This window comes from Hyaena hyaena, unplaced genomic scaffold (genome assembly GCF_003009895.1).
Source record: "Hyaena hyaena isolate Hyena2069 unplaced genomic scaffold, ASM300989v1 scaffold_644, whole genome shotgun sequence".
NCBI classification, from domain to species: domain Eukaryota; kingdom Metazoa; phylum Chordata; class Mammalia; order Carnivora; family Hyaenidae; genus Hyaena; species Hyaena hyaena.
In genome coordinates, this window is record NW_024081273.1 from 489,271 (window position 1) to 510,288 (window position 21,018).

At 36.1% G+C, this 21,018-nt stretch overlaps 1 pseudogene; it reads left to right on the forward strand.

The window, feature by feature from the left end:
• Positions 1 to 9,221: 9,221 nt before the first annotated feature.
• LOC120219729 lies at positions 9,222 to 10,662 on the forward strand (annotated as a pseudogene).
• The last annotated feature ends 10,356 nt before the right edge of the window (positions 10,663 to 21,018 follow it).

Consider the following 21,018-nt stretch of genomic DNA (forward strand, 5'->3'; position numbering starts at 1 on the left):
TCTCAGAAATAAATGAAAACATTTTTTAAAAAAAGAGAAAGAGTGTGTCACATTTTCCACTGACTTAGCCAGCCAGGTGCCCCAAGATTGCATTTTTGTCTTCATAATTTTAAGGCAACACCTGGCATAATTTTAATGACACAAGTGTGTATGCTTATGAACTTTTGCTTAGGGGATATTTTTTCTTTTTTATTTAATTTTTCCTTCTACTCAGTCCCAATTCAGACTCATATTGGGCTGGCATTCTCTTGAAGATGGATTTGTTGATTTTTTTTGGTTTTCTTAATTTTACTAGTGAACATGTTCTGCTCTAGGAAAGTTTGCTTTATGTAGAGAATTCTGAGCTGATATTCTTTATGACACTGGATGTTTATCCATTTCCCTGGTATGTGATCCTTCTTTTAGACCCTGGTGACTTCTGAAGATTGACAGGGGACTTTAAGCCAAATGTTCACTTTACTAGTACTCTGTCCTTATATAAGTATCTTCTTCCTCTGTCTTCTGTTTCCCTTAAAATAGAGCTAGTCCAGTCATGATTTAACATACAGATATTAAGCACTGCAGAACTTTGTATTTTGTCCAAGGAGTGGTTTCTTTTTTTGGCTTTATCCTGTTTTAGTTTAGTTGTTTTTTTTCTCAGAATAATTCTAAATTCTTTAAGGTACAAATATTATGATAGCTTTCATTGAAACCTAGATCATGCTCAATGTTTTATATTTAGAAGGTGCTGAATAAACTATATAAAATGGATTAATTTTAATATTTAATCAATAGACTAGAAATCTTTTATTTGAGTTGCACGTCTTACTTGTGTGTATTGCAGATGTGCATCAAGTTAATACAATCTCCCTGTTGAGCGCTTATTACCTGTAAGGTATTGTGTCAGTTCCAGTGGTCGCAAGAGGTAGTAATTGAATTCAACTTGCTGAAGGTATTTTAGTTGAATTGGGAGCTCCTTAAAGAGGAAAGAGAAAGATCTTATTTGTTTTAAATTTAATTTTTATGGTATCTACCACAATCTCTAATACTGAAAACAACTTTAAATTTTTATGTAGAGGTCAGAGCTAATTGGAGTGGTATACTCAATGAATCATAATTATTTAATGTGTTTTACTAACTAGCAAAATCTTTAAATGCACTTTTTTTTTGTATTTATAGACACCTTGATTTTTTTCTTTCTCCCTTTAAGTTTTTATTTAAATTCCAGATAGTTAGCATACAATGTAATATTAGTTTCAAGTGTACCATAGAGTGATTCAACATTTTTGTACATCACCAGGTGCTCATCACAACAACTACACTTCTTAATCTCTTCACCTATTTTATCCATCCTCCCTTCCACCTCTCCTCTTTTAACCATCAATTTGTTCTCTATAGTTTGTCTCTTGGTTTGCTTCCCTCTCTGTCTTTCCCTTTGCTTGTCTAGTTTGTTTCCTAAATTCCACATATGACTGAAATCATATGGTATTCATCTTTCTTTGACTTATTTTGCTTAGAATAATACTCTACAGCTCCACCCATATCATTGCAAATGCTAAAATTTCATTTTTTTATGGTGGAATAATATTCCAGTGTGTGTGTGTGTGTGTGCGTGTGTGTGTGTGTGTGTGTGTGTATACTATACTTGGGCTGTTTCCATAATTTGGCTACTGTAGATAATACTGCTATAAACATTGAGGTACATATATCCCTTTGAATAACTATTTCTGCATTCTTTGGGTAAATATTTAGTAGTGCAATTCATAGTCAACAAAACTAAAAGCCAACCTTTGGAATGGGAGAAGATATTTGTAAATGGCATATATGATAAGAGTTAGTATCCAAAATCTATAAATAACTTAACAAATTCAAAACCCAACAAATAACACAGTTAAGAAATGGACAAGATTCATGAATAGACATTTTTTCAAGGAAGACATACAGACGGTCAACAGACACATGAAAAGATATTCAACATTACTCATCATCAGAAAGATACAAATCAAAACTACAATGAGATATCATGTCATACCTATCAGAATGTCTAAAATCAACAATACAGGAAAAAACAGATGTTGGTGAGGATGCAGAGAGAAGGGCACCCTCTTACACTGTTGGTGGGAATGCAAACTGGTGCAGCCACTCTGAAAAATAGTATGGAGGTACCTCAAAAAGTTAAAAGTAGATACCCTACAATCTTTAAATACTTTTTAAAATACATTTCTGATTTAACCCTAACGTACTAATTTCCTTCTTTGGAATAGATATAAAGAAGCTAACATAGACTACAAATCCTTCTGAAGGTTTGGGGAGTCTGACTAAATTCAAACATTTGCTCTCAGAAAAGAAGAGCAAGGTTAGTATAATATAGCATATAAATAAATAATGTTAAGAATTTGAATGTGACTTGCTAAGTTGAATCAAAAGGGAAAGCTGTCAATGCAGATTTAACTTTGAGTAGATTACAGCACAATATATGAAAAAATCCACTCACTCACTTAAACTGTCAGTGAAACAATCACGTAAAAAGCACATTTATTTTTTACAGAGACAAGCAATGGTTTTTAACTTCAACCACTGAATGTTTTCTGTATTTTTTCTAATCTTTCAAGTTTTTATTTAAATTCTAGTTAACATATTGTGTAATATTAGTTTCAGGAATAGAATTTAATGATTCGCCACTTACATATAACACCCAGTGCTCATCACAATAAGTGACCTCCTTAATGCCCATCACCATTTAACCCAAATCTCTATCTACTTCCCCTCCAGCAATTCTGAGTTTGTTCTCTATAGTTAAGATTCTCTTTTATGGTTTGCCTCCCTTGCTTTTTTTTTTCCTTTCCCCTATGTTCTTCTGTTTCTTAAATTCCACATATGATTGAAAACATATCCTATTTGTCTTTCTTATTTCATTAGCACAATACACTTTAGCTCTATCCACATGATTGCTAATGGCAAGGTTTCATTCCTTTTGGTGGTTAATATTCCAATGTATGTATATATACTACATATTCTATATCCATTCATCATTCAGTGGACTCTTTCCATAATTTGGCTATGGTTGATAATACTGCCATAAACATCAGGATGCATGTATCCTTTTGAATCAGTATTTTTGTATCCTTTGGCTAAATACCTAGTAGTGCAATTGCTGGATTGTAGGATAGTTCTATTTTTAAAAAAATGTTTTTAAATAATTTTTTAATGTTTTATTTATATTTTGAGAGAGCATAAGCAGGGGAAGCGTAGGGAGAGAAAAGGACAGAGGATCCTAAGTGGGCTCTGTGCTGACAGCAGCAAGCCCAATGTGGAGTTCTAACTCACGAACCATGAGATCATGACCTGAGCCAAGGTGGGATGCTCAACCAACTGAGCCACCCAGGCACCCCTATTTTTAATTTTTTGAGGAAGCCCCATACTGTTTTGCAGAATGGCTGTAACAGTTTGCATTCCCACCAACAATGTAAGAGGGTTCCCCTTTCTTTATTTCACCTCCAACATCTGTTATTTCCTGTACTGTTGATTTTAGCCATTCTGACAGGTGTGAGATGTTATCTCATTGTAGTTTGGGTTTGTATTTACCTGATGATGAGTGATGTTGAACATCTTTTCATGTGTCTGTTAGCTATTTGTCTTCTTTGGAAAATGTCTATGCATGTCTCCTGTCCATTTCTTAACTGTGTTATTTTTTGTGGGGGGGGAGGTGTTGAGTTTGACAAGCTCTTTATAGATTTTGGATACTAACCCTTTATCAGATATGTCTTTTGCAACTATCGTTTCCCAATCTAAAGCTTGCCTTTAGTTTTGTTGATTGTTTCCTTCTCTATGCAGATTTTATCTTGATGAAATCCCAACGGTTCATTTTGCTTTTGTTTCCCTTGCCCCTGGCAGTATGTCTAGTAAGAACTTGCTATGGCCAAGGTCAAAGAGGTTACTAACTGTGTTCTCCTCTAGGATTTTGATGGTTTCTTGTCTTACATTTAGACCTTTCATCCAACTTGAATTTATTTTGTGTATGGTATAAGAAAGTGGTCCACTTTCACTCTTCTACATGTTGCTGTCCAATTGTCCCAACACCATTTGTTGAAGAGACTTTTTTCCATTTGGTATTTTTTCCTTCTTTGTTGAAGATGAGTTGACCATATAATTGTGCATCCATCTCTGGATTTTCTATTCTGTTCCATTCATCTATGTGTTTTTGTGCCAGTACCATACTATCTTAATGACTATAGCTTTGTACTGCAGCTTGAAGTCTGGAATTATGATACTTCCAGACTTGTTTTCTTTTTCCAGACTGCTTTGGCTATTTAGGGTCCTATAAAATCCAACTATACTATTGTCTTTACTGATATTTATATTCATTCCAGCTCTTAATAAAAGAGGCAGCAAAGTCACATGGTTTTGGGTAAGAGGTGTACATAGGAAAGGGAAGAATTTGAGGCCACTAAATAATCTGTCATAGCATGTGAGTGTTAAACTTTACAAGATAATGTCAAACTGATTGTCTTTTGAACAAAGTTGAAATTGCCCTAGAAATGTGTAAGGGAGTCTATTGCTGAATTGATCTATACCATGTATTTCAAATTGTCCAACTGCTTAATTTTTGCAGATTTAAAGAGTATTAAATGATGCGTCATTTTAGTATTGATTTATATTTTCATTACTTACTTTGATAACAATTTCTTATATTTACTGTTCATGTATTGTCTCATTACTTTTCCTGTCTCTTGGATTGTTTTTTTCTTACTGGCTTAAAACTCAATATTCTGAAAACTATTTTGTCAGTAATACATATTGCACATAATTCAAGTATGTAGCTTAGTATTTGAACTCCTTAAAGATATCCACAGATAAAGAGAACTTCTTTACCTTCATAGAAATAAATTGATGAAGTATTTTTATGGTGTCTTATTTAGGAAATCTTTTCTTAAGCTCAGATTAGAAAGGTAGTTATATGTTTAAAATTTCAAGTTAGATTAAGAATTGTGAAAACCTGGGGCGTCTGGGTGGTTCAGTCAGTTAAGCGTCCATCATGATCACACAGTTCCGTGGGTTTGAGCCCCGTGTTGGGTTCGGTGCTGACGGTTAGCTCAGAGCCTGGAGCCTGCTTCAGATTCTGTATCTCCCTTTCTATCTGACCCTCCCTGCTCATGCTGTCTCTCTCTCTCTCTCAGAAATAAATAAAACAAAACAAAACAAAAAAAGAATTGTGAAAAGCTATGTGGAGTTGATTATCTTTCTCATCTTTAATTATTTTTTATTTTATAGTGGGAGTTAAGAATCCAGCTTTTATTTTGTTCATGTGAAAAAGTATTTCTTTCTGGCACATTTTCTCTGATTTGCCGTCATACCTTTGTCAGCTACCCAAGCTTTATATATGTATGATTCCCTTACCTAGCCTGTTCTATTCTGTTCATCAATGAGTCTACTCTATACCTACACCATACATCTTATGTCATTTATAAGCATCTTCCCGTATAGTAAGGCAATAAATCTCCTATTCTTTAGGAATGCTACTTTGTTCTTCCATATACACATTAGAGGAAACTGTTCAAATATTATTAGAATCCCATTAAGATTCTGATTGAAGTTCCAATGAACACGTATAACCATTTGGGAAGACTTGACACCTTAATATGTTATGAAGTCTTCCTACTCAAGCCCATGAGATAAGTCTCTACTAATTTAGCTCTTCTTTATTGATTTGCAATAATGGTGGATGATTTTCTGGCTGTTACACATAAAAAAGATGTTACACATCCTTTTTTTCCTGCATTTTGTTAAGGATTTTTCTTATTTTAAAATATCAAAAAATTTTTAAATTTTAATGTTTATTTATTTTTAAGAGAGACAAAGACAGAGAGACAGTGAGCAAGAGAGGGGCAGAGAGAGGTGGAGACACAGAATGTGACAGGCTTCAGGCTCTGAGCTGTCAACATAGAGCTCACCATGGGGCTCAAACCCACCAGCGGTGAGATCATGACCTGAGCTGACATTGGACACTTAACCAACTGAGCCACCCAGGCATCCCCCACCTTTTTCTTTTTAATTTTGTTTTTAAAAACAGTATCAAGTGTTTTTTAAAGAATTTTAAATTTTTTTTAATGTTTTTTTTATTTATTTCTAGGAGAGAGAGAGAGAGAGACAACATGAACAGGGGAGGGTCAGAGAGAGAGGGAGTCACAGACTCTGAAAGAGGCTCCAGGCTCTGAGCTGGCAGTCAGCACAGAGCCTGACACGGGGCTCGAGCCCACGAATTGCGAGATCATGACCTGAGTGAAAGTCGGATGCTTAACCGACTAAGCCACCTGGGCGCCCCAGTTTTTTAAAGAATTTTAATCTTTGCTGGTACACATGCAAGTGCAATTGAACTTTGTATACTGATCTCTATTTAGTACTTGTTTAATTCATTTTATGAAATTTCAAAATCTATGCTATGTAGATATTTCTATCATTTGAAAATAATGACCAATTTATTTTTTCCATTCTAATCATTTTGTCTTGTGTTTAAAATCTATTTATTTATTTTGAGACAGAAAGCACATGTGAGCAAGGGAGGGGCAGAAAGAGGGGGAAGAGACCCTGAGTGGGTTCTGCACTCTCAGCATGGAGCCAGACACAGGGCTTGAACTCACAAATCATGAGATCTTAACCTGAGCTGAAATTGAGCCAGATGCTTAACTGACCGAGCCACCCAGGCACCCCTCTAACCATTTTGACTTTAATATATTTTTCTCATGTTGTCACACTGGAAAATAATATGGAACATAAAATGGTGAGAACAGGCTTGCTTATATTAAGTAATTTTTTACACAAAATAAAATGTGGTTAGATGAGAGAACTTCTTAGGATGTTTCCAAAAGGGCAACTATTGATCTTAAGTTAGCTAGTTAGCTTATAATCTGCAGTGTAGAAGAAATAGATTCTGAAAGGGAAAAATACTTGTTTATAATATTAGTTCTACCACTCACTGAGTGGTAGTTTTGGGAGTTTTTCATGGAATCTAAATTTGACCTAATTAATACATGTCTCTTAAAGTTCATATGAGGAGTCAAGAAGCCTGTTAATATGGAATGGGGCATGTACATAAATACTAACAGGTGAGGTTCAATGTTACCAGGCCATATTGGATTATAGATATAAATAGGGACAGTTTATTAATATAGTGGACTAACAACTGCATTTCCTGTGCTCATTATAATAAATATTTGTGGAAGTTCTCAGAGAAGGTTCACATGTATTTCCTTATTATATCCAGTTTCCGAAGGGCCTGTGAGCTCTTTTTTGGGAATGCTCTTCTGCTGAAGGTACCTTTTCTCTGATTTGTGGTCACCACTGGTCCCTTAGGAATGGCAAGTGCTGCTGCAAATCCGTGCTGTTAGAGCAGATGACTGAGTAGATCTATTGTCATGGCTGAGCTCTCTCTCACTGTTTATTTCACTGTGGCAGGGGTGCCTGGATGGCTTAGTCAGTTAAGTGTCTGACCAGCTTGGGTCATGATTTCATGGTTTGTGAGTTTGAGGCCCATATCAGGCTCTCTGCTGTTAGTGCAGAGCCTGCTTCGGATCCTCTGTTACTCTCTCTCTGTCGCTTCCCTGCTCATACTCTCTCCAGTTCAAAAATTAACAAACATTTATTTCACTGTGGCAAACAAGGGCTCCTGCCTCTTTATACATGCTAAGGTAAAGATCATATAGTAGCATTGCCTATACCTCATAGTAAACAACTGTTTCATTTTTACTAACGATTTTTCCCTTCTGCTTGAATACGAACCAGAGAGTAGGGGTGAAAATGGATTGGAATAATTTACCACACTTCCCGTTAAACAACTGACTTTCTTTGTCCCTTTAGTTCACACCTGGACACTGAGACTTCTTGTGATGGACAGGGTGGATTATCTGATGTGTGTGTCCAGATACACATAAATAAATTCTCTTAGGTTTATACCGTCAATTTGAAATACATGCCCTGATAAATCTAAATCATGAGCGGTAGATGATACAGCCTAAGAAAAAGCAGAAATAATAATTTAGCAGAATAGGATTGAACATAGAATTCCTATCTGATTTATTTTTATATCAGGAGAAGAATAGTGTAATCCAAAGAGCATTTCTGTTGGAGTCTGTGAGGTTGAGCCTCCATCAGAGTCTCTCCATTTACTTAATTTGCACTGGAATTTAGGATAAGGCTTTTTAAAAATTGTTGTTGTTTAGCTTTTTATTCTGTTTTACCAATGCTGGGTCTTATCTGCTTAATAATTGTTAATGTCAATTAAATGGATATTAGAGATAAATTTTAGGAAGATTTCTATATGGGACCTATTTCTATTGAGATTAAATTCTCAGATCAAATGTGCATAAAAACACAATGATATATGCTGTTATTTCTGTGAAACAGACCCGTTGCATGATAAAACAGGTGAAAGCAATTTTTTGATAATATTATTCATATATGAGTATATTGATGATAATTTTTAGTTTTCAAAGATGCGTAGTTCAACCCAATCTAAGATTCTTAGAACATATACCATTCATAGCATTTGTATCTCTGAATTTGCAGCTCTAATTCTTATTCATGCCATTTTAATGCTATGGAGACGATTATCACCAAGAATAAAAACTTGACATAGTGGCATGAGCTATGTATAATAAGAAAGCCAGTTACAACTACCTATTCAAGAATATTTGAAAACCTGGCTCAGAAAACAAATAAGAAAATCTCAGAATTTCTTAAACAGCTTGATGCTTAAAATAAGCTTACTTCAGGTATACAATACTATATTATTAACAGTAGTCACCATGCTATACATTAGATTCTCAGAACCTGTTCTTCTTATAACTGGAAATTTGTGCCCTTTGACCTACATCACCCCTGACAGTAAATCCTTTTTTAAAAAATTAGTGAGGAATAACATATAAAAATATTTTAAAAATTATTTCATCTAAAGATAAAAATGAAAAAGTAGGCCTAGTTCAATAGAATTGTAAAGGTACTCAATGGTATATTTTTGCAAATGAGATTAATTTGAGAACCCATTTTCTTCATTTCCTAAAAGAGAATAAGGGAGAATCACATTTCCTTAATTCTGTCAAGTATGCATTAAGTCTACTTGGAAAGAACCTTAGTGAAAATAACATTGCATCATAGGAGTCATATTTTTTTGCAGCTACACTGAGATATAAATAAGTAAAATGTTAAGATACTTAAGGTGTTAAGAGTCCCCTGGGAAGAAGGGCAAGATGGCAGACACTGAAGAGGGTACTTTGCAGCCGCCAGAGCCTCTGCTGCCCCAATTTCATTCAGCTTCAGTCGCACATCAGACCCGAGGGAGCTGTCAGATATGGGAGATGACATGGGTAGGGCTACAGAGGAGAAGGATTTCTTGAAGACCATGGAAGGGAGTGAGCTACAGAGTGTGAAGCCCTCAGAAACCCGCAAGGAACTCCTCACCCCTTTGATCCAGAATGGCCATGGCAGGCAGCCACCGACCCCAGCTTCTGGGCCATCCACAAATACTGAGACCTTGGTGGATGGGGGACTGTCCCAGGCTGTGAAGGAGTTCACTGAGGACGCTAAGATATCCCTGGAGGAGAGAGAAATCAGGTGTTGACCCCACACATGCTAACCCCAGGATCCAGAAAGGATGTATCCCTAACCGGGAGAGGGCAGATAGCGAACCCCAGGCTGAGACAATGCAGGAGGAAGCTGATTAGGAGGCAGTCCCTGTAGAGGGCTATGGGCTGGCTATGAGACTTGGGCTGGAAACCTGGCGAGGGCATTGGCCGCAACTTCAATCAAGTGGTGAAGCCCCGTGTTAACTCACTGAGGCCAAAGGGGTTGGGGCTGGGTGCCAACCTGACTGAAGTCCGGGCCCTGGCCACCACTGGCCCCCACTGCATGCCAAGGCCAGATGAGGATCAAGAGAAGAATAAAGAAGATCAGCCTCAAGGACTGGTGCCGGGGGGAGCTGTGGTGGTCCTTTCTGGCTCTCACTAAGGCCTCTTTGGGAGGGTAGAATGCCTCGATCCTGACAAGTTCGGGCCATGGTTTGCCTGGCCATGGGGAGCCGAAAGGTGACTGTTGGTACTGCTTGCAGCCTGTCTCCCAGCAAGAGTTTGACAAGAACTCCTTCATCTCAGCCAGTTGCATAAAACTTCCTCAGCACAAGGGAATGGAACACTCTCATCACAGAAGGCCTTCTGGGATCAGGACCTCCCCAACTGGCAGGAGGACTCACAGAGGAAGCAGAAACACCTTCCCAACCCACAGGGGGAGAATGCAGCCATGAATGAGAAGGCAGGTCCCAGGAGCCAGCACTGGTTGCACAGACACTTACACATGTGCTTTGTGGACAAGCTGCATAAAGGTGGCCAGTATTATAACACCAAGATGACAATTGAAGATGCCCTTGGCCCAGATACCTGTGTGTGTCGAACAGATGAAGGCCTGGTCCTAGAAGACTTGAGGGAAGACATGCTGGAGACTCTGATCCCCAAGGTCCAAGGCAACCGAGTGATGGTGATGCTGGGTCCTCAGGCTGGAAGAGTGGGCCACCTGCTCGACATGGACAGAGAAGGGAGCCAGGCTCTGGTGCAGCTGCAGAGAGAGAATCAGCTGATAGAGCCTCACCATGATGCTGTCTGCCAGTACCTGGGCCTCAGTGACTCAGATGAAGACTGACACGTGCTGCCCTGCCCCCCCTTCCCCCCAGCCGGGCTGCTGACAGCTCTGTAGCAGTGTGAAAAGCCAGTCTTCACAAAGGTGAAGAGGTCATTGTTCCATTCTCCACTTGCACTGCAGCCCCAGGACCAGGACAGGGACAGGTCACAAAATAAGTGGACCAGAAGGGAGGCTCAAAACAAACCTAATACTCTCCAGAAGCTAGGGGGTAATAAAAATCATTCCAAAACCTCAGTGAAATGACAAGATCTTAAGTGTGTGCTGAGCTGAGTGGAAGAGGGAGCCAGGGTGACCCAGAGGGGAGCCATTCCAGGCTTCAGCCTCACCACCCTGCATGGGCTGACAGACGAGTTAAAGGATCTGTCTGCTTGAGTTCATTCTCAGAATCCTGATGTTGTACACCTCCCTCCGTCACACAGATGAGCTCATCACACACATAAGCTCATCACATGCATGAGCTAATCACACACATGAGCTAAATGGGTGATGGGTATTAAGGAGGGGGCACTTGTTGGGTTGAGAAATGGGTGTTTTATGTAAGTGATGAATCACTGAATTCTACTCCTAAAACCAATACTGTACTCTATGTTAACCAACTTGATTTTTTAAAAAGATGATATAACTGTTATGTGCACTCAAAGTAAGAGTACCTAAGTATATAAAGAAAATGTTGATATTTATGAAGGTAAAAACGGACAGTTTTGTTATACTATATGTTAACTGACTTGGATTTAAATAAAATTAAAAGATAATAAAAGATATTTAAGGTGTACATCAGGATTTGATGTACATATACAGTATGAAAGAATCCCCCCTTTGAATGAACACATCTATTACCTCACATATTTGTCTTGTTATTTATTTGTTTATTAATAGGGTGAGAATTTTTAGGTTCTACTCTTACCAAATTTCAACTACACAGGTAAGAGCCATAATTTTTTGAAATAGTCTTTCAGATTTTTGACCTGAATTTACTTACCTTCCTTAAAATTATCAAACTTTCTATTTGTCTCTTATTTGTGGTACTTTATAGGCTATGTAATAGGACTAATTCTTTAAAGATTGGGGCAATTCATAATATCCTCTGGGACAGTAATTCCGGAGTCTGGTTTTTTATCACAATCGTTGGTAGAACATGAGAAATATCATGAGAAATATTTATCAAATTATAAATTGTTGATACTTACAGTGGTGTTGTTTCTTTAGGCCTGTAAATTAGTCAGAAATCTGTTTTGTATGTTAACTTCCCAAGTGTTGTAAAAATCTATACACAGGATTTGAATTTTTCTGATTCTATAAGCCATCTACTAACTAAGGGCATCAGGTAGAGAGATTTTTCTGAATTTCATACAAGAGGATTCATAACAATGGTAGAAAAACATTCTTTCCTATTATTAGGCTAACATTTATCATAGGCAAATGCTGGTTAATCTTAATTTTATTTTCTCTCATCAAAACATTTCCTGGTTTATCTGCTTAATAAAAGACTAAAGGTTACTGTCATATTTAACTAAGTAGGGAAGCTATTTTTAAGTCATGTATTATCTTTATATTTCCTTTAAACATAATCTCTATTCCATAAATAAATTCAGAAGGTTAAGTCATGATGTCAAATATATTGAGCAGTAATCTGTCACCTATGGCCAGCTGACCACTTAATGCTCACATAGCTTCATAATGTGTCCTGTAATAAACCCATTGTCTTGTAGAGGGGAAATGTGGCTCAAAGAGACGATGTGATTTCCCCTGAGTTACACTTATGGGTACAGGAGAATAAGGCCTAGATAGTGGGCTTTCCTAAATCAGGTTTGCATGGCATGGGATTCTGAGAGGAGACAGACTCGAAGAATTGGAAAATGATGTCAATATATGTGATGTTGGTCAAACTAGTGCAGGTTCGTGAATGCAACGGAAGGATGAAATTTTTCTTGTAATTGAAATAAAGGTATGTGAAGCCAATACTGTTGCCTCACATCTAGGTGCTGTTCTTCAGGGAAGGAGTGAATCTTTTCAGGGAATCTTTTCAGGGTTAGAAGGAGTGGAAAATGGGAACTAAAGAGTGTCAAGGAAGGGAGAATATTTATTTTTTAATAATAATGTTTATTATTATTAAATAATCACATCCTGCTAGAGAAGAGGTTCTCAAATCCTGTGTATAGATTTGTTACAACACTTGGGAAGTTAACTTACAAAACAGATTTCTGACTAATTTACAGGCCTAAAGAAACAACACCACTGTAAGTATCAACAATTTATAATTTGATAAATATTTCTCATGCTCTACCAACGATTGTGATAAAAAAACCAGACTCCGGAATTACTGTTCCAGAGGATATTATGAATTGCCCCAATCTTTAAAGAATTAGTCCTATTACATAATAATAAATTATATATTTATTATTAGGATCTCTTGATCCTAAATATGGAGACAGAGGGAGAATTTCCAGAACTGCAAATAATTCTGAGGGCCTGAGAACAGGAACAGTGAGCCTCTTTTCTCTGCTGGTGATTAGGGAGAATGAATATAGCAACATGATAAATATAAATATTACTAAACACATTTGTTATGATAATGTTTGTAATCCAAATGATTAAAATAGGAACATGTAATTCAAACATAAGTATAAAATATGGAGTTAGCATGAGAGTGTATTTCACAAAAGGAACCAGCTTCAAAACTGACCTGTGTAATGGCAAACTTTGCTCTAAGGTACAGCAATAAAATCAGGCACTGCAGTATGTATTTTTGTACAATTTGAAATTTAAGCTAAATGAATAGTCATTTAATGACTAGAAAATATTTAAAAAATACCTAAGAGCAGTTGCAGATATTATAATTCCTGATTTTTAAAAATGTAAGATTTATATAAACCATATGGTATCTCAAGAATCAACAGTCTGGTGCAAAAACTTTGTTCCTTTCTACCATGGAAGGTAAGAGATCTGAGAACACTGACAACATTCAGGCCCTGGGAGCAATAACATGGTGTTGTTCACATGAAAATTGTATGGGATTCACTCTACTTGCTGGAAACACAGATTTTACCTCTTCTTTTAAAACTAGACATATATATTTTTGTACAAATATTTTTCTGTTGCATATTCTAGAATGATATATAAACATCATGATTACTTATATACAATGAAATGATAATAAAATGTAGGAGTAAATGATCACATAAAAACATTATTTTTACCACTATCAGGGTAAAATTAATTTGGAGAGCTTTGTTGTATATCTACTATCATACTTTTGTGACCTATGAGATTGACCAAGACAACTTGGGTTATGTCCCTATAGGTATAAGGGAGATTAAATCATTTTATTTCTCTCTCTTGACAATTGAGGAAAGCACAGTTTTAGGCACTATGGTCTCTTATATTTCACCATGTTGTGTCAATTCCTCAGATACATATTAAGCCCTATTCCTTCCTTTCTTAAAAATTTTACCCACATTTCAAGGTCAAAGATTTACTTAACCATTTCAGATGGCCTTCTGCTATTGTGTAGAATTCTAAGATGAGAAAACACATAGTATTTCAACCCTCTAATTGTCTAAAAATAGGCCCCTTCATCTTTAAGTTTGGACATTAATGAGCTGTCTACATTCCTGTGGCAAGCCTCCCTACCACAGCAATGGTGAAACCTTCTCATTTAAAGAAGATCAATAGCTATACACTTTTTTCCTTTATGCAGTCTAGTTTACAATTCACTTTTAATATCATTTAAAAGTACATAAGCAAATCCTACATGACATTTTTATTACCATTGTAATATCTCATGTTTAATTTTTGGCAGTAAATATAGTCTGGTACAAACTTAGAAACAAAAAAATAAAACTTGAATTTAAGGGTTTTTTTTTTTTAAATTTATATGGTCATTTGACTTTTGGGGGGTGAATACCATCTTTGTACAAGACACCTATGTGTGACAAATCTGAAGTAGTTTGATTTTCAGATGACCTCTAGAGGTTATATTTTATTTGTTTTTAATACATTTTGGGAAGTCTACCATAGTTTTAAATTATATTTTCAAAAGGCTTCACATAGAGTTATCATTGGGACATCAATGGATTTTATTTGACCCAGTCTACTAATTTGTTTTTTGAATATCCCCAAATTAATTGCAGAATCCAAAACACCAAACCTGATTCTTTCACCTTTGAAGACATTTTTTTGTCATTAATATATATGTTTAGAATCTGTTAGATAAGGGAGAAAAACTGGCTAAAAGCCAGGACTCTGACATCCCATAGACTTTGGGTTTCAATTTCTCCCATGAATTTTAAAAAGTAGATAATTTTCACAGGATAACCTATTCTTTTTCTATCTTAATTTACTTAATTGTGAAAGGTGTGAGTGAAATTGTCTTTACTTCATAAAGTTATTATAGGAGTAATTATAATAGGACAACAAAAGAACACAGTATTTAGACCATAATAATCAAATGCATATTTCCTTTATTAGCCTCTTCTCTAGTCCAGGAATGGACTTGGTGGAGATCAATGGAAGGTGAGGCTATATAAGGAAAACACACAGGATTAGTACTCTTATAAATATAAAGGTGAGCAGAAATCTAAACCCATGAGGGAAATCCAGAACTCACAGCAGAGAACACTGCCATCATATTGTCCATGTACAATAACAGTCTCCAAGCTTTGTAGGTAAGCCATAGCAGCTCTGGCTTCTTAGGTTGCATTTTCTGCATTTCCAAAATTAGTCACTATGGAAGCATGGTAAATATATGCTCGCCTAAAAGTCACAAAGGTACAAGGATAATGAATATAATTATTGATGTTAGTAGAGCTGTCTTATTTATAAATGTAGAACAATGACACCTGTCTTTTTTTCTTTTTGGTCTTTTATCTCTTGTGTTACCAATGAAAGCATACAAAACTGAATGCCTTTAAACAAAACAATGAAATATAAATGTTGTTATTTTGGAAAAGATGCAAAGCAAACAGAAATGATAGGGGTTGTGACATTATATATGTGTATTTGAAAGAATGGACTTTTCAGTGATCTAATATTCTAAGGAATTTTACTTTTCTGTAATTTTGTATCCAAGAAAACTACAGATTTCTGAAATATTTGCATTTTGAAGTTCGTTTTAACCATTATGTGTTTTAGTAATCCAATCAGCAAAGCTTTTAATTTCTCGCTGTTTTTGGAATCTGCTTTGGCCAAAGATTAGAAATCCAGCAGGGTTAGCGTCTACTTCTTCTTGGCATCTGGTAATGAATATGGCTTAATGATTGGAACTTTCACAGTATGCTCAGGGTGAATCATTAGTACTATGTAAAAACCTTATGATTTACTTAATGCATTTTTGAGGCTACATATTTGTTATTTTTAAATGGTAGCATTCCATGATTATTTCAAATCATGTCACCTTAAAACTTGCTGGTTTCTACACATTATCAATTTAGAGTATTTTAAAAATAAATTGTTAAACACATTTGAGTTTTCAGAGCAGTATTAAAACATTTTTATTATGCAATAAAATTGGTTATGTGGAGTGTTTACATTTTAAATTAACTAGGTAAAGATGTATGAAAATGAACAAGATGGCTGCACCTTTTATTTCAGTGAAACCTGATATGGAGGAAATACACAGAATCCCGTCACTTCATATAATTATTTTAGATCCTTTCTTTACAATATTAACTTTATAAGTCCAACGTTCATTCTGTTATAATAGTGCTACCATGCATTCTGCCCATTATGGTCACAGTGCCTGGTAGAGAAAATATTCTGAAAAAAATCAGAAGCTCTTTTGCCTAAAAGGGTAGGCCCCCCTTCGAAATCATCTAAAGATGTTTCCACAGAATACTGTACAGAAAATGATCAACACATCAACCTCTTTATCGACCACCCTCTCCAAAAAGCTCTCCAAATGAGTTTTTATTTCAGGTGTTAGTGACTAATATTTTTTCTAATTTACTTACACTCCCATTAAAATGTCATCTCAAAATAAAATTGAAATCTATATATGAAATTCATTACATTGGGAGCAGATACTCATTAATTTTTTTAAGTAATAAAAAATTAATAGTACTAATTTCAAGTTTGACTTTAAGCATACCTACCATCTTTTATTGCTATTTCCATTTATATGCTATTAGAATTTCACGTTTGGGAATTATGAATGTGTGTATTGGTATGAAGGAAAATCTGTATTGACTATAAAATACTCTAGCTATTATAGACAGAAGAAAAATGGACCATTTGAATATAGTTAAATATTTTTTGCTCATCATAGATTTTGCTTTGTGTATTAAATATCTATAACCAATTTTAATATATAAAGAACAAGTATACTTACATTAGAATAGGATCAAAATCTTAAAGGGAAAAAAGGGGAAATATTTGAGATCAAGCATCCCATAAAAAAGAAAAATCATTCTTACAGTAATCAAACTATGCTCATTCCTACATATAATATAAAAACATAAAAAATTATACTCAAACACTACATACATAGAGAGAAAGATCTTAAGAACAAGGCATTTTCTTTCTATCTAGATATACCAGGTTAGAAAATAACTCCCAGGGGCACCTGACTTCAGCTCAGGTCAAGATCTCGCACTGTGTAAGATTGAGCCCCGCATTGGGCTCTGTGTTGACAGCTAGCTTGGAGCCTAGAGCCTGCTTTGGATTCTGTGTCTGCCTCTCTCTCAAAAATTAAATAAAACTCCCAAAATACATGAGAAATAACTCCCATTGTTACCCAGGCTATGGGACAACAGAGACCCTTGTATATTGCTGGTTTCAGTATGGGTACATATAACTGCTGTGAAGAAGAGTTTGGCGGTGTTGAACATAATTATATTTATTCTTTGATGCCCCTATTTTAGATTTAGCCTCTAGAGACATTTCACATGACTGGAATAACATGTAAAAAGATATTAATTAATTTCTGCATTATTTAAATAGCAACAGTTTGGAAACAATATGCATTTCTTTTGTTAGGAAACTTTAAATTATTAATTAGAAACATAACTTTTTGTGCTGTCATGGAAAGATCTGTAGGATTTATTGTCGAATAAAAAAGAATATCTGAGAGTACTTGATAGCATATTACATAAAATAACTGTAGACAAAACAAGAGAATAAATAACAGTGATGTAGATTAACAAATGGGTGGCTGTGAGAAGGAAATTTTTTGATGTATACCCTGACTTTTCAATTTTGGAACTATATAACTGTACTATGTGAAAAATATCTTATGAAATTAAAATTTAAAAATAGAAATGATGGATGCCGGCTCAGTCGGTTGAGCATCCAACTTCAGTTCAGGTCATGATCCTGTGGTTTGTGACTTCACCCCCCACATCGGGCTTGCTGATGTTAGTGCAGAACCCACTTTGGATCCTCTGTCCCCCTCTCTCTGCCCCTCTCCTGCTCACACCCTCTCTCTCAAAAATAAACAAAATATAGCTGGGGTATTCTTACTTCCAGATAGTTTTCTGTACATATAAAATCCACATTGACACCTACATAAAATGATTACTTTCTAAGTCATACACAGAAAATGTATTAAGGAACCAAGAATAGTGGTAAAGGGCAATAGATTTATAATTGATTGAAGAGTATGGTTGCTAGGATTGATATGCTAAAATTTCACATCTCTGTGTCTTTGCATAAGCAGTTCATTGTGCCTAATATTTCCTTTTCCAGTCTCCCCTGGTTTTCTATCTGAGGAACATTTTTCAGTCACCGAGGCCTCCTTCAAACGTTAAAAAAAATTTTTAAACAGGTACTCTATTATCTCTCATTTTGTTCTCTCCTAAGAACTCTGATTATGTATCGATTATAGCACATATAATCGTTCACTGTCTTTCTTTTCCTTCTACTCTTCCCTAATATACTGTAAACTGTTTGAGAGTAGGGATTGTACCTTGTTCATTCTCAGGATTTGACACTGTCTGGCACATAGTAGGAGACCAATAAATGTGTGTGAAATAATTGAACAATAAATGAAATGCATTAGGTAATCAAAATGGTGCATGAATATAAAACTATTTTAAGGAAAAATATAAGAATATAAAAGAAAATGGCTTTTTATACTATGACTATTTTTTGTATTTATGACTGTTATGAAGTATAAAAGTGTGTGAAAGAAGTGCTATTAAAGGACACAGCACAACATTAATTTTGAACAATGTGCTCAGGCCTCAACTAACATGCAAAACTAGAGTAAAGTAAACTGAGGTGAATAAAGGCTAGGTAATTTTCCCCAGATAAGACAACGTAAAAATTGAACAATTAGGAATTTGAATATAGTCTGATTTTTCCCAAAGTCTGTTCACTGTGCAGTATGAATCACATATACAGTAAACCAAGACGATAAAAAAAATGACTAAAGCAAAATAAAGACTCCAGGAACTACTTGCCCATACATCTAGATTTTTTTCTTCAAATTTTTATTTAAATTATAGTTAACACATAGTGTAATATTGTTTTCAGGAGTAGAATTTAGTGATTCATCACAACACCCAGTGCTCATCTCAACCAGTGCCCTTCTTAATGCCCATCACCCATTAACCCACCTACCCCTGCCCACCTCCTTCCAGCAAGTTCTCTATAGTTTTCTATGTGTTCTCTATAGTTGAGAGTCTCTCATGGTTTGCTTCCCTCTCTTTTTCTCCCTCCACCTTTCCCTATGTTCATCTGTTTCCTTAAATTCCACATATGAGTAAAATTATACGGTATTTGTCTTAAGGGTGACTTATTTCCCTTAGCATAATACACTCCAGCTCCATCTGTCCATCTGTGCCGCTGTTAATGGCAAGAGTTCATTCTTTTTGATGGCTGATGATACACCTATATTCTATCAGTTGGGAACTATTGGGCCAATGAAAAAAATATAGAGATGACCAAGTAGTACCATATTTTTCAGTTAGTTTTAGCTGTGCCTTAGTTATGCTCAATATTCATGGAGGGTGGAAATGACATGATGAAACCAAAAACTATGATTTCTTTTTCAAAATTTATTTCTTGAGAAAATGAAACCCTGGTAAGTGTAACCAAGAGAGTTTGTGGATATTCCTACTGAGTTAGTCTTTTTTTTTTTTTTTTTTACAAATAGTTTACTGTCAAATTAGTTTCCACATAACACCCAGTGCTCATCCCCACGAGTGCCCTCCTCCATGCCCATTCCCCCCGCCCCCCTACATCCATCAGTTCTCAGTTTTTGTCAGCATTCAAGAGTCTCTCATGGTTAGCCTCTCTCCCTCTCCCCCACCATTTCCCCCCTTCTTCTCCCCCTTGTTCCTCAGTTAAGTTCCTCCTAATCCTCCTATATGTGCAAACATATGATATTTGTCCTTCTCTGCCTTATTTCGCTCAGCATAACACCCTCAAGGTCCATCCATGTTGCTACACATGGCCAGATTTCATTTTTTCTCCTTGCCATGTAGTATTCCATGTTATAGATAAACCACATCTTCTTCAAGTCCAGCTATTAATTTTACCATTATTATTCTAAAGTCTTTTTCAGTTATGCTGCTGATATCTGTTTTGAGCAGTTCATTAGCTGTCATTTCTTCTTGGAGTTTCTTTGGAGGAGAGCTCTTTCGTTTCGTCATTTTAGTTAGCTTTCTGGCTCTTGTTGGTTTTAAAGACCTGTTATGCTCTCTGTTTCTATGAGCGCTGCTATATCCAAAAAGACTCTTTGACTTTCCAGGGCCTATCCTTTCAGACAGTGTTTTTTGAGTGGTATCTCTTGGTCTCTCTTGTTGGGACCTTGGTTATTTTATTTTCCTATTCGTAGTGATATTTGGGACTCTCCACCTTGTGTACTCTAGCTTGTTTCTTGAGGTAGCCGTTAGAAGGCTCTCTCAGTGGATTCCGCGTCCTTTTTCTCCCAATTTCTCAGGTTTTGTAAGGTTTCCAATGGCTTCAGATCTTTTCTGTGTGATGTATGGGCGCGAGTGCAAGTACGGAGCTCCTTGCTTCTCCGCCATCTTGCCCCCTCTCCTAAACCACATCTTCTTGATCCATTCGTCCATTGATGGACACTTAGGCTCTTTCCATGTTTTGGCTATTGTTGAGAGTGCTGCTCTGAACATTGGATACATTGGATACATGTGCTCCTATGCCTCACATTTCTATATCCCTTGGGTAAATTGCTAGCAGTGCTATTGCTGGGTCATAGGGGAGTTCTATTGTTAATTTTTTGAGGAACCTCCACACTATTTTCCAGAGGGGCTGTACCAGTTTACATTCCCACCAACAGTGTAAGAGGGTGCCCGTTTCTCCACATCCTCACCAGCATCTCGTGTTGTCTGATTTGCTCATTTTAGCCATTCTGACTGGTGTAAGGTGGTATCTCAGTGTCGTTTTGATTTGTAT